General features: G+C 43.9%; 1 protein-coding gene across 2 annotated transcripts in view; it reads left to right on the top strand.

Moving 5' to 3' along the window:
- BCOR (BCL6 corepressor) overlaps positions 1-14,500 on the top strand; it is a 588,412-nt gene that overhangs the window by 260,195 nt on the left and 313,717 nt on the right. The window lies entirely within an intron of this gene.

Genomic DNA, 14,500 nt, shown 5'->3' with positions numbered 1-14,500 from the left:
ATAGTGAGTGGCAGTGGCTGGGAAGAGAATGTTAAGTTTATTATTGTCACTGAGAGGGCATATCCATAATTGTTACTGTCATAGTATAATTATTACTGTCCTGGCTGTTACTGTCATAGCATAATTATTACTGTCCTAGCTGTAAGCAAGTTGCAGAGCTAAAGACCTCCCAGTAATCCCATGGGCCTGTTATTTATAAACCTTAGATGTTATAATTGAAATCACTGTTGCAGTATTCTTAACATGTGTATTTTCTCCCTCTGACATATGTCCAGGGTACCAAAGCTTTACCTTCCTATGGGCATACATCTAACGTGTGACCTCTGCTCCTATGTGTCTGGGTATATTGGCAGATGATGCTGCCAGTCCAAATGCAGGTTGTGCATCTTTCGGACTGATCTTCTTTGGGTCATTGGTACTGTTGCTTCGCTTTTTCACATTTCAGATATGTGCCCTGTTGGGAAGCATTCCTTTTTTTTTTGAGGTTTTTGATTGTTGATCATTTTTGTTAGATGTCAGCAGGGAGGGGTAAGTGCGAGTACAGTAGGCAGATCCTGTACAAGGACTTTCACAGTAAGTGCCTTATTTGTTTAGGCCCAGAACATGACTACAAAACCTGCTCCATCTGTCAGTCGTTTGTTCCTACAGCCCTTATGTCAAGGCTTTCCTCCCTTAACCTATTCCTCGCAACTCTGAGTTTAAAATGTCTGGCCCAAACTAAAATGACAGAATCCCTTGCATCTGATGTCACCTTCTACCAAAGAAGAAACTGAAAAGACCCTGAGATGACTTGCAGCCTTGCATCTCTGAGTCAAACAAATCTGCTGAGGTTCCAGAACCAGTGGTCTGTAAGATATATGTGATCTCTCCTACAGATTCCAAGGAAGAAGAATGAATGGATTTCTCCCAGGGCTTATTTAAAACAACCATTGCCCTGAAATCCTCTCCTTTTGTATCCCCGCTGCCACAGGCAACACCACAAAGATACACTCAACATTCCTTTTCTGAGGAGTAGCAGGATCTGGATTCTAATTCCCTGGACTATTCCTCACAGATGCATTCCTTTGAATACCTTCCCTTTGATGAAGGGGGCATCCTGTCTCCTGACTCTCCTGTTGAGGAGGCCTCCTTTCGGGAAACTATTCAGAATGTGGTGAGGCATTTTGAATGTCAATCAAAGCAAATCTCAGATGTTCAAAAGAGATGCTGTTGTCCCCTGGAAATAGGCACTCCATCTCCCCCCCCGTCCAGTCCCTCCAGTGCTAGATGCATACTAGGACGCCTTTAGGACTACATCTTCAGCTCCTGATTCCCAACCACTGACACCTGGGTGCCTGATGAATTACTATACCTTATCCTGTCCTCAGATAAGCCTTCTAAACCTCTTTTCCAGTGCTAACTCCCTTCCCACAGACAAAGATGATAGGACTGTGGATAGGTGGGGATTAAAGGTCTACACTTCTTTCACATTTGCATTCAGAGCTATTAACTACCAGAAGCAGCTGACTAAATATTCATTATCTGTCTTTCAGTCTCTGAATAAGGTAGTCAGACCCACAATCTGCAAATTTTAAGTAGCAAATGCAGACCTTACTGTCTCAAGCTACTCAAACTGCTAGGCACAGCATTGAATGCAGTTATGGTGCTGTAAATGCCTCTTCCGGGGCAGCAGCCACAGGTTCAGTCATCAGACATTATGCATGGTTGCGCAGCCAAATCATCCATGAGGACTTCAAATCTAAAATCCTAGATTAACCCCTAGACAAAGACCTCTTTGGCCCAGAAGCTGCAAAACTCTTCAGAGTACTTCAAGAGCAGGTAAGACTATGAAGGTCTGTAGGCAAATTTTGCTTTCTACAGTTCCTAGATACCACAGGAACTACCCAGCCAAGTCTGCTGCCTTTGTTAAGAGGGACCTTCGGTCCACTCGCAAACAAAGAAAAAAGCCAAGAAAGAGATTTTCAGACAAAGCATATAGGGAATCTCCTTCATGAAGCCTCCCTTTGGAGGCAAAAACCTGTAACTACTTCCCTTCCTCCACCCCTCTTTCCAAAAACTTTCTCTGTCCTGTCCTTTCCTGGAAATAACCACAGACAAATGAGTTCTGGCTATCATTATAGAAAGCTATGTTATGTCATGGGAAACCGTTCCCCTCAAGGGCTTGCCTCCTTCTCCACAAAATCAGCTCCTTTTGCTTGGCCCTGTCATTCAGGACTTACTAGATTAAGGCACTGTAGAAAAAGTGCCACTCTTCTTCATAGGAAAATGATTCTATTCCAGAATCTTTGTGGTGGGAAGGAAGGACAGTGGAGACCTCTTTTGGACCTCTCTGTGTCTCTTCTAAACACCCTTCTAAAGGTGCCCATTCTCAAAATGCTCTCTTTGACATAATTTTGCCTTTCATTCTTCCCCACGCCTTTCTAGTATCACTAGACCTCAAAGATGCCTACCTCCACATTCCCATTTAACCATCTTGCAGAAAATTTGTCAGGTTTTTCTCAGGCTTATCACATTTTCAGTTGACTGCTTTGTCCTTCAGTCTTTCTGCAACACCAATTGTATTTACAAAGTGCATAGCTCCAGTGGTAGCCTTCTGTCTCACACAGGGAACTCAGATTTTTCCCTTACCTGGATGACGTACTCATTCAGGCTCTTTCCACACACTCTCTCATCAAGCATATACGTTTCTTGGTGTATCTCCTATCTGTCCAAGGGTTCGCAATCAACTTAAAAAAATGCCACCTCACACCTACTCAGGACCATGTCTTTATGGGTTGCAGGCTAGACACATGCAGAATACTCGCCTTTGTTCTCAGGAAAAAGTTCTCAGTCTGACCACCCTTTTCAGAATACTCAGTCACTCACTGCACAGCAAGGGAGATGCTTGAGGCCTTGGATTTCATGGTGGCTTCTACTTATGCAGAAAATTCAGTGGTACCTGAAATCCGTGTGGTCTCAACATTTCCATCTCCTGGATACCCTAATCCCTCTTATTACCTTACCTAAAAAAGGAGCTACTCTTGGCGGGGGGGGGGGGGGGATTGTCACCCTCAATCTGGGCCCTCCTTTCACTGCAACCCCTCCCAACCAAATTCTTCACACAAATGCCTCAAAAAGAGTATAGGGGCTTGTACGGGATCACACTGGGTGCAGGGGAAGTATCTCCCCATCCTGAAAGAAATGAGAGTCCTTCTGCAAGCACTGCAGATATTTTCACATCTGTGGAAATCAGGCTAACTACTGATGTTCTTCGTGTTTCACTGTTGCAGTCATTACATTTGGGTAATCCTGCTGGCAGATTTCCCTCAGTCGGCCTGAATTCCAAAGTCCTGGGTCCTGCCTCGGCTGCTGTCGCACCTTCCCTGATCTCAGGTTGTCAGGGGTATAAAAGATGCGGACAACGCCATTTTCTTTAGTCTTTCTTGCCGCGCGGTGCCTGAAGCAGAAGCAGTTCGCAAGTGCCTGTTGGCCGACTCCTGAGATTTTCGTGTTCGAGTTTCAGATCCGAAGTCTTCAATAAAGCTAAGTACCCTGTTGGGGAAACTTTTTTCTTGCTCCAGACCGATGTCAGAAAAAGTAAATAATTGTATTTCTTGTGGAAAGCAAATACCTCATAAGGATTTTCATTCTTACTGTATTCCTTGCCTAGGCCCTGATCACAACGATTCTGGTTGTCGGTTTTGTGCTATTTTTAACCAACGCACTATTAAGCTTCGGTATGATCTTGCTTTAAACTATTTTGGACGCCAGTTTAATTATCCAGAAATGTCGTTGGATAGCCATCCGACTACCAGAGTTCACAAAAAACGCAAAGAAAAGGAGAGAGATAGACAACCGAGGCCCAAAACCAACGACGAAGCTTCTCTTAAGCCAGTCGCCGGTTCTCAATGAGGTGCTTTCGCAGCCCCTGACACCCGCTACTTTAGAGTTGCAGGCCGCTACCGACTCCCACGTGGAGTCGGCCATGCCACTGGAAACTCAAGGCATTGGAGCCTCGGATACTATTCCTTCAGATGGGTCCGGAGCCGCTGAGCAGGCACCGGCTTCTGAGGGTGTATTCAGACCTAAACATCTTTACATTAAACCGACTTCAGCTTCAAAGGCAAAGACTAAAGCACCTTCTAAAGCAAAGAAACAAATTCAAGAGCCACGTGGTCAGGCCTCTATGCCCATAAAACAGATGCTCAAAATAGCCAAAGACTTGATTACCTTGATCACGGGTTCCCAACCCCTTCCTGATAAGAGGCCTAGGCAAGAGACTGACTATGAATCTTCAGATCAGGTTTCTATTTCTTCTGATTCCTCTTCTGATCAGGAATATTCTCTTCCCCCCCTATGAGGATTCTGATGCTGAAGAATCTATACCTTCAGCTTCTCCAGAGGACTATTCTTTTTGGGAAACCTTGCATACCATGAGGGAGCATTTCCACTGGGAGAGCCAAGATTTTTCAGAATCTAAGAAGAGGCTCAGGGATTTCCTTTTGCTACCTCAGCACAGCCATTCCACCTGTCTTAGACATTGTAGATGATGTGTTTTCGGAGTCTAGTCTTACCCCTGACTCCTTATCTCCAGCTCCTGTTAAGCCTGCCAGATATTACAGGGTTCCTGACTCTCATAAATTCCTTTTTAAAAACCCTGCTGCAAACCCAGAAACTATTTCACAGGGTCCCAAGGGAGTTGAGGCTTCCGCTGCAAAAAACCCTACCCCCTCTGACAGAGATTCTAGGGCACTGGATTGATGGGGAAAAAAGGTATACACATCTGCTACCTTGGCTATAAGGGCCTTAAACTGTCAGTTTAATTTGCTCAAATTTCAGCAACATGTCATGGCATTGCTTAAACAGAAAATGTTGTTAAACTCTGAATGTGCAGAAAACAAGGAAATGCAGGATTTATTGCATGCAGCTGAACAAGTTGGAAAGCATACTTTGCAATGTGGTTTTGATTATTTGGAGGCCTCCTGCAGGGCCACAGTTACGGGTTCTGTAATTAGGAGACATGCTTGGTTAAAGGAACAAAATCTGCCTGATCTTGTCAAAGTTAAATTATTAGATGCACCTTTACAGCATGATACTTTATTTGGTGTTAAGGCAGAAGAGGTGTTAAAGAAAATGGAGGACAAAGCTAAGTCTATGCAAACTGTCAAAGATTTTTTACAAGTACAACCACCTAGGTTTAGTAGACACTGGCCAACAAAGAATTGGTCCTTTCCTGTGTCAGACAGACCTCAAAGGGGTAGACCCAGACGCCCAAGAGGCAGATCCCAGGCGCAAGGTTCATACAGGTCAAAGCAATGGGGTGCCTCTACCTCCAAAGTTGGAGAAGACAAATCTCAACCATACAGGAAACGGTCCCAATGACTTCCCCCTGCCTGCACCAAGCCCTTATCTCCTGGCAGCACCCTTAGGGGGAAAATTAGCACTTTTTTCTCAAAATTGGCACATCATAACCCAGGACAAGTGGGTTCTAAATATCGTGTCACAAGGCTACAAGTTCCATTTCCATACCCTGCCAAAGGCAAATAGCTGGCCAGATCTGCCAAAAAATCAATGGGCAGAGGCACAAAAACAAGTCTCATCCCTCATGGACATGGGGGCCATTCAACAAGTACCAGAGCAAGAGCAGGGACAAGGATTTTACTCGACTGTTCTTGGTACCCAGAAAGGACAAGGCCTGGAGGCCAATACTGGACCTATCTATTCTGAACACATTCCTGGATATACCAAAATTCAAGATGTTGACTTTGCAGCAGCTTCTGACCATGCTGGGCAAGAACGCTTGGCTTGTGACTTTAGACCTAAAAGAGGCATACTTGCATGTCCCAATCAGACAAATATGCAGAAGATGCCTCAGATTCAAGACTGACTCAATGCATTACCAATTCTCTGCACTGCCCTTTGGCTAATCGACTGTGCCCAGGGTCTTTACAAAGTGCCTGGCACCAGTAATTGCATTTTGCAGACAGAGGAATACAAATATATCCTTACTTGGACGACTGTCTAATTCAAGCAGAGAACAAGGACGTTCTTTCATAGCATCTGACGTTTGTGAAAAGACTTCTAACATGTCTAGTGTACACAGTCAACGAAAAGAAATCAAAACTAGTACCCTCTCAAGAGATAATATTCCTGGGTGCAAGCTTAAATACAACTGCCCAGATGGCTTATCTCACGCCAGACAAACAAAGGCAACTGATTACCTATTTCAAAATGATGGCAACAAAGGCCCAGTTATCTGCAAGAAAAATTCTGCAGGCTTTGGGCTTCATGGCATCTGCATCCTACTAATTCCATATGCAAGAATGCATATGAGGAAACTACAGTGGTACCTAAAAAGTGTTTGGACTCAACATTGCCACAGCCTGGAAACTATGATTACTCTCATTCCCTGCCTGCAACAAGAGTTTCGATGGTGGGCAAAGGCTTGTCACCAAAACAAGGGACAGCCATTCACATTACCCCCAGCCAGGCATACACTAACAACGGATGCATCAGATTATGCCTGGGGGGCCCTCATGGCAGGAAGATGCAGTCAGGGCACATGGGCCTCAAACCAAATACATCTACATATCAATCAAAAAGAGATGCTAGCTGTTCGAAATGCCCTGACAGCCTTCAAAGACCTACTTCAGACAGGACAACTACTGATAAAGACAGACAACACAATGGTCATGTGGTATATAAACAAGCAGGGGGGCACATATTCTTACCCCCTTTGCAGACTAGCCATGACTTTGTGGGACACCGCATTGACTTACCAAGTACATTTGCAGGCACAATTCCTGCCAGGAAGAAAAAATACTCTGGCAGACGAACTAAGCAGAAACCTCATGGATCCTCACGAGTGGCAGCTGAATCCACAAGTCTTCAGCATAACAAGGAAATGGGGATGCCTGGACATAGATCTATTTGCCTCCCCTCACAACTACCAACTAAAAAGATTCTGCACAAGGATTTATCACAGACAAGCATGGAAAGTGGACGCCCTATCAGTATATACCTTTCCCCCACTGCCTCTCCTCCCCAAGGTACTCCTAAAGGTCAGACAGGAGAAGCCAAAGATGATACTAATTGCCCCAGACTGGCCCCACCAGTACTGGTATCCAATACTAAGGAACTTGTCTCAATGCCCAGGTTGGACCTTACCTCAAATACCTCATCTACTGTCCCAGCAAAACAATCGGATCCTGCACAGCCAACTCAGGAATTTAAACCTGGCAGCATGGCGGATAATGTAGTCATATAAAACACACCTCTCAGTAAAGCTGTAATGGATGTCATTTTGGAAGCCAGAAGGCCTAGTACTAGAAAATCTTACGCTGGAAAATGGAAGAGATTCTGTGCTTGGAACCAGGCACAAGGGACAAATACAGTTGTGCCAAATATTCCTCAGATTTTGCGATACTTAACTGAGATGCTGGACAAAGGCCTATCTTTTTCATCTATTAAAATTCATGCTTCTGCCATTTCAGCTCATTACAATACAGAGCCACCAATCTTTTCTCATCCCTTATTAAAGTAGTACCTCACAGGAGCCAAAAATTTAAAGCCTCCAAGGAGATCACCAATGCCTGCATGGGACCTTAACTATGTCTTGGAAAAACTCACCCTGCCTCCTTTTGAGCCAGCTGCTACTGCTGATATAAAGTTTTCATGTTGGGAAAACAACTCTGCTCCTAGCAATAACTTCTGAAAGATGAGTTTCAGAGCTACAGGCACTCATGGCTGTGGAACCTTTTATCATTCTTTTATCCAGACAGGGTCTCTCTGAGGACAAACCCAACATTTATGCCTAAGGTGGTGTCCAGTGTGGCTCTTAACCAAACTATTCATCTGCCAACTTTTTATCCAAATCCACAGAACAAGGGGGAGAGAATTCTGTATTCTTTGGATGTACACAGGCAGCTTAGATTCTACTTGGACAGAACCAAAGTTTTCAGAAAGACAGAGCAATTACTAGTGGCATATGCTGCAGGATCACAAGGAAAGGCTATCTCAAAGCAGACTATTTCAAAGTGGATAGGCCATTGCATTCGTTTCTGCTACTTACACCATGGCAAGCCAGTGCCCAAGGGCATTAGGCCACATTCAATCAGAGCTGCAGCCACTTCAGCAGCCTTTCTCAGGGGAGTACCAACCAAGGGCATTTTAGAAGCTGCTACTTGGAGTTCAGTGCACACCTTTACAAAGCACTATCATCTACCACTCTACTCTAAATCCAGGCAGGCTTTGCCACTGCAGTTCTGCAGGGCCTCATAGCTGCTCCTAATGCTGTTTAGCTCCAGCCTCCCATCCATAGCTTTGGGACTCTACCCAAATGTAATGACTGCAACAGTGAAACACAAAGAACATATTACAGTTGTGTACACTTACCATAAATGTAGATGTTCAAGTGTATTCACTGTTGCAGTCCAGGTTACCCACCCACCATCCCCCTTTTCTTCTGATGGAACCTATCTTTCCTTCTCTGATTTATACAACCTATGTGTTGTATTTGCTTGTAGATGAAGGTAAAGTTTATATTGGTGCATGTATTTATTTATTTATATATATATATATATATATATATATATATATATATATATATATATATATATATATAAATTTTGGCTACCCTTTTAGGGGGCACCTGACTTCTGGGGCAAGAAAAACTAAAGAAAATGGCGTCGGCCGCATCTTTTATACCCCTGACGACCTGACGTCAGGAAGGGGCGACAGCAGCCGACGCAGGACCCAGGACTTTGGAATTCAGGCCGACTGAGGGCAACCTGCCAGCAGGATTACCCAAATGTAATGACTGCAACAGTGAATACACTCTAACATCTACATTTATGGTAAGTGTACACAATTGAACTGTATACATCAACAACACCAGAGTTATGTGGTATCTGAACAAACAGGAGCAGAAGTTCTTTCCCACTTTGCAGGCTAGCACATGAGATACGTCACCGAGCCACAAAAATGGGCGTGACTCTTGACAGCTGCATACATTTCCTCACAAGAAAATATACTGGTAGACTACTTAAGCAAGTCCTTGGAGGACCCTCATAAATAGACCCTAAAAACAAGTCTTCAAAAGAATAAGGCATCAGTGGGGAACACCACAAGTGAACCTTTTTGCTTCACCAGAAACCCACCAGCTTCCCTGGTTCTGCAGCCGGAATTCTTTCCCCTTAGCTTGGAGGACAGATGCCTTCTCTTTCCGGTGCTCATGAAGGTTTCTGTATACCTCCCCCCACCACTACTTCCAAAATTGCTTTTAAAAGTTTGAAAGGAACTCCCAAAGCTTCTACGGGCTCGATTCAGGCCAACGCAGTGTTAGTTCCTCTCCTACTCCACCACTCCAAGGGAAACTACTGGAAAACACCATTGCAGCCAGATCTGCTCACTCAACAGCAAGGTCTGCTCCACTGTCCAAATCTAGCCTATCTGTCTTACTCTGTGGATGATATTATTCTGATCCCTAAAAGAGAAGAGACTGTTCAGGTTCTACTGGAAGCCAGAAAACCTACCTCCAGAAAATCATATACAGTTAAGTGGAAAAGATTCTTAGTTTGGTGCTTCAAGCATAGCCAGGACACGTTCTTGTCAGATGCCCCCCTCTGTCCTTAACTATTACATTTTGGTCTGGCCTACTCTTCCATTAAAGCCCATCTGTTTGCCATTAACACCTACTTGCCTCTTGATCCTCCTGTTATGTCCAGAATGGAGGCCAAACTTTTCTTGAGAGGAGTCTTGCATCTTGAGCTGCCAAGGAAACCTTTTTGTCATACCTGGGATCTCGACATTGTGCCAGAAAAATGTACATTGCCCCCTTTTGAACCAGCATCTTCTGCCACTTTTAAAATTCTGCACCTGAAAGACTAGCCTTCTACTGGCTCTTCCCTCCACCCACAGAGTGTCTGAACTTCAGGTTGTTATGGCTATTCCACCCTTTATTTGCTACAGGAACAGGGTGACTCACAGGTCTCGGCATTCATGCCTAAGGTAGTGAATGAGATGTCCCTCAACCAGGCTGTCCACCTGACTGTTTTCCCTAATCCCCAAAGTAAGGGGGAAAGAATTCTCCACTCACCAAACATTCATAGGCAGCTAAGGTTTTACTTGGACAAAACAAGCTCTGTTAGAAAAACTGACCAACTTTGTTTCATTCATGGATTCCAAACATGAGTCAGACTGAGCCAACCCATGTCTAAGCAAACTGTTGCGTCTTGGATATCGAAGGCTGTTTCTTTCTGTTACACACAACATAGGGAAAACACTTCCTTCGTGCCCATAAAGTATATTTTATTCAAGCAGCAGCCTCCTTTGGGGCATTCCACAAGGGTGTAGATGCCAAGTCAGTCTTGGAAGCGACCACCTAGCCTTCCGTGCACACCTTCACCAAGTATTACAGGATGATGCCTTCTCAAAATCCAGGGCTTCTGTCCTGTATGTTCTCCTGGACAGCTTATTTTCCCTTTAGTCAGCCTCCTGCTTTATCTTCTTCAGCTGTGGGAATCACCCATATGTTAAGAGTACTGCCAACAGTGATTTCAGTCAGGACATAGTACAGTTATATAAGAACTTACCATAACAGTAGATGTCCTATTGATCACTGTTGCAGTATTCCTTCCCTCCCTTCTATTCCTCTTTTCCTTTTCTCCAATATTTCTTTTCCCTCTATTGTAAGCCGTCACCTAACGGACTGATTTCAGGGAAATTTACTTATCTCTTCGAGTTACACCCCTTCTAGCTAACCATTAGCCTCTGTTCGTAGTCTTCAGGATGCTGGCTTGGAGATGGTCTGAAGTACTTTTTATGTATGTCTGCCCGCCTATATACCCCAATGTATACAAGCTGAGGTCATGAGTTGGACGCATGCCATCAGTAAGGTAAAGCTTTACCACGGCCAGACATCAATAGGTGAAAACCCATATGGTAAGAATACTGCAACAGTGATCAGTAGGATCAGATAGCTGTTTCAGTGTATAGGCTACCAAACTGGAGCAGTGTTACGTTTGGATAGTGACTGCCTGTTAACTAACAAAAGGCTTGTAGCCTTTATATGTTTGTGCTGCATTGTGCCACAGTTTCATACTCGATGTTCATTTTTAATATCCTTAGCCTTTAAGGGTTGAAAGAGATTTTGCATGCCTGTTATTCAGACAGCTATAAGAAGAAATTAGCTGCGCAGTCATTTTGCAGTCCTTTGGGACCCAAAACGTATGCTGCTTCTGATCTGTGTCTCCTCTAGCCTTATAGGCCTGTGTTTCATTGTGTTCGTAGTGTTCTGAAGAAAGCCAATGCATTACTGAGAGAAATTAAGTTGCATTTTTAATTTTTACTTTCATACCATGTTTCTTTTCACCAGAATACATTAGATCAGTCATTGTTGGTTGTTTTAAGTAATTTTCTTTACAAAGCTATTGAGTAGAGAATAAAATACTTTATTGGGCTTATTACCTCCAGGATGGCTTCCTGTCAGGAGAGGGGGAACCTCATGGTGCAAGTCCCAGCACCCAGGAAAATGAAGTGCAGCTCTTGTAGTACAAAAGGCAGAGTCATAAACTTACTGTTACACCTTTAAAAGGTTTTTGCTTTGCTCCCTGTACCCAGTGGTGTTGATAGGGTGGGGGGATTGGGGCAGCTGACCTGGGCACAAGATTTCTGGGCATGATTGGCAGTAGCAGTGTTCAAAAACTGAATGCTGCTACTGCATTTATGCTTCAGTGCTGTATGTGTTTAGTGAGTGTAGTACTGTATTAGGATTCAGAAATGAATACAGATACAGTAATTGTGGTTGGGGCAAAAGTGCTCAGAGCTCTGTGTGGCATTTAGGGTTTGCTATACTTTAAAGACTAACCTTTTCTTCCCCATTTGGTCTTCAAAATCAGAGGACCTTTTGCTAGTCATCACCTTGAAGTTGAGGGGGGAGCCAGCTCGAAGAACTGCACAGTGTGCTGGAATATCTAGCTTTGGCTCTGCCTATGCTCATTGATGTGTGGGACAAAGCCCACCCACCTTTGGTGTTTAAACATTATCTTTGTGATTACTGTACCTCCGAGAATAGGACTGATTCAAAATACTACAGTCTTGGAATTGGTATATTGTTCCCATTCACTGTTAAATTGTCACTGTTCTGAGGATCACAGTTACGATATTTTGGCTTTTGATGGGCACCCCTCCGCAATCATCATTTCAGTGGTAGTGCTTGTCCTCAAAGCAGAAATGATTGTGTGTATTTGTCTTCAATGCAATTTTGTGCGTGTGTGTGTGCTTGCGCAAAAGCAGGCGCATGCAGGGAATGACTCTGGCATCATGTTTTAAGGAACAGAACCTTCGGAGTGACAGAGCTTAAGATGTCCCATTTGTAACAGCCTTTTAATTTAATGCTTAACTGATTTGGCTTCTCAGTAGAGGCAGTTCTCTGCTCATCCTTTTCAATCTCTTGTCTCTCAAGTCATCGTGTATTAAATTTTTGGTTTGTGTAGGAGGTGTTAAAACTGTATGTGGCTTTGTAGGTTTTGTGTCTATTGTGATATAGTCTGTATCTTATTTATTTTATTTATTTACATTTGTTGACTGGGAAAATCCGACTGGACACAGGTCCTTTTCAGCAGAAGCCTGGAGAGAAAAGCTCCATAATAAAAACAACATTTAAAAACAGCAATTAATTACAAGTTACAAGAAGTATATGTAGTTTTTATTTAACAATAGTAGTAAACAGTTATAGTTCAAAATGAAATTAAGTATTTAGTTAAATGGTACAACACTTATAATGTCAATGGTGCCATAAAGACTAGCAAGTATTTTAATAGCTGAGCTAGCAGCTATTACCCTTGAGTAACAGTGGCTAAGATTACAGCTGAGATATAGGTTTACAAGCAGTGTATTTGGCTGCAATGCAAAGGTAGATGATGTTCATCGTGTTTCACTGTTGCAGTCATTACTCTTGGGTTATCCTGCTGGCAAGCTACCCGCAGTCGGCCATAATTCCAAAGTCTAGGTCCGGCGTCGGTTGCTGAAGAGGCTTCCCTGACGTCAGTGCACCAGGGGTATAAAACATGCAGCCGACGCCATTTTCTTCAGTCTTTCTTGCCGCGTGGTGCCCGAAGCAAAAGCAGTTCGCAAGTGCCGGTCGGCTGACTCCTGAGATTTTCAAAGTTGAATTTCAGAACTGAAGTCTTCATTAAAGCTAAGTACCCCATTGGGGAAACTTTTTTCTTGCTCCAGACCGATGTCAGAAAAAGTTAACAATTTTATTTCTTGTGGGAAGCAAATACCTCATAAGGATTTTCACTCTTACTGTATTCCTTGCCTAGGCCCTGATCACAACGTTGCTAGCTGTCAGTTTTGTGCTAGATTTAACCAATGCACTATCAAGCGTCGGTTCGATTTTGCATTTCTTTGCTTTGGCCGAAGATTTAATTATATAATGCCGGTGGAACAGCCGACAACCGGAGTTTACAAAAAAACGCAAGGACAAGGTAGGCATCTGAGGTCCAAAACCGACGATGAAGCCTCTTCTAGGCCAGTCGCCGGTTCTCAGTGAGGCGCTTTCGCAGCCCCTGGCGCACGCTACCTCAGAGCCACAGGCAGCTACCAACTCCCACGTGGAGCCGACTGGGCCTCTGGAAACTCAAGGTATTGGACACTCGTAAATCAATCCCTCAGATGGGTCCGGAGCCGCTGAGCAGGCATCGGCTTCTGAGGGTGTCTTCAGACCTACACAACTATATATTAAGCCATCCTCGGCTTCAAAGACAAAGACTAAAGCAGCTCTAAAGACAAAGAAACAAGTACAGCATTCCCCTATTCAGACTTCCATGCCTAAAAAACAGATGCTCAAAATGGCCGAAGACCTAATTACTTTGATCAGGGGCTGCCATCCCCCTCCTGATAAGAGGCTTAGTTAAGAGACAGACTATGATTCTTCTGATCAGGTATCTGTTTCCAGGTATCTGTTTCATCTGATTCCTCTTCAGAACAGGATTACTCCATGCCTCCCTATAAGGATTCTGATGCTGAAGAATCCATTCCTTCAGCCTCTCCTCCTGAGGACTATTCCTTTGGGGAAACACTTCATACTGTGAGGGAGCATTTCCACTGGGAGCGCCAACAATATTCTGAGTTAAGAAAAGGCTCAGAGACTTCCTGCTTCTTCCTCAGCATCGACCCCTTGCCATTCCTCCTGTTCTAGACATTGTAGATGATGTATTTTCAGAGTCCGGACTATCCCCTGACTCTTTACCCCCTGCACCTGCTAAGCCTGACAGATACTACAGGGTCCCTGATTCTCACAAATTTCTATATAAAAACTCCGCTGCTGACCCAGAAACTATTTCTCAGGGTCCCAAGGGGGTTAAGGCTTCCACTGCAAAAAACCCTGTCCCCTCTGATAGGGATTCTAGGGCTCTAGACAGAGGGGGGAAAAAAGTATACACGTTTGCCACCCTGGCTGTAAGGGCTTTAATTTGTCAATTTCATATGCTTAAATATCAGCAATATTTAATGTCAC

Source organism: Protopterus annectens, chromosome 5.part0 (assembly GCF_019279795.1).
Source record: "Protopterus annectens isolate FY-2018-M chromosome 5.part0, PAN1.0, whole genome shotgun sequence".
NCBI lineage: Eukaryota > Metazoa > Chordata > Ceratodontiformes > Protopteridae > Protopterus > Protopterus annectens.
The sequence above is the reverse complement of the archived record's forward strand: the minus strand, read 5'-3'. Positions and strand labels throughout refer to the sequence as shown.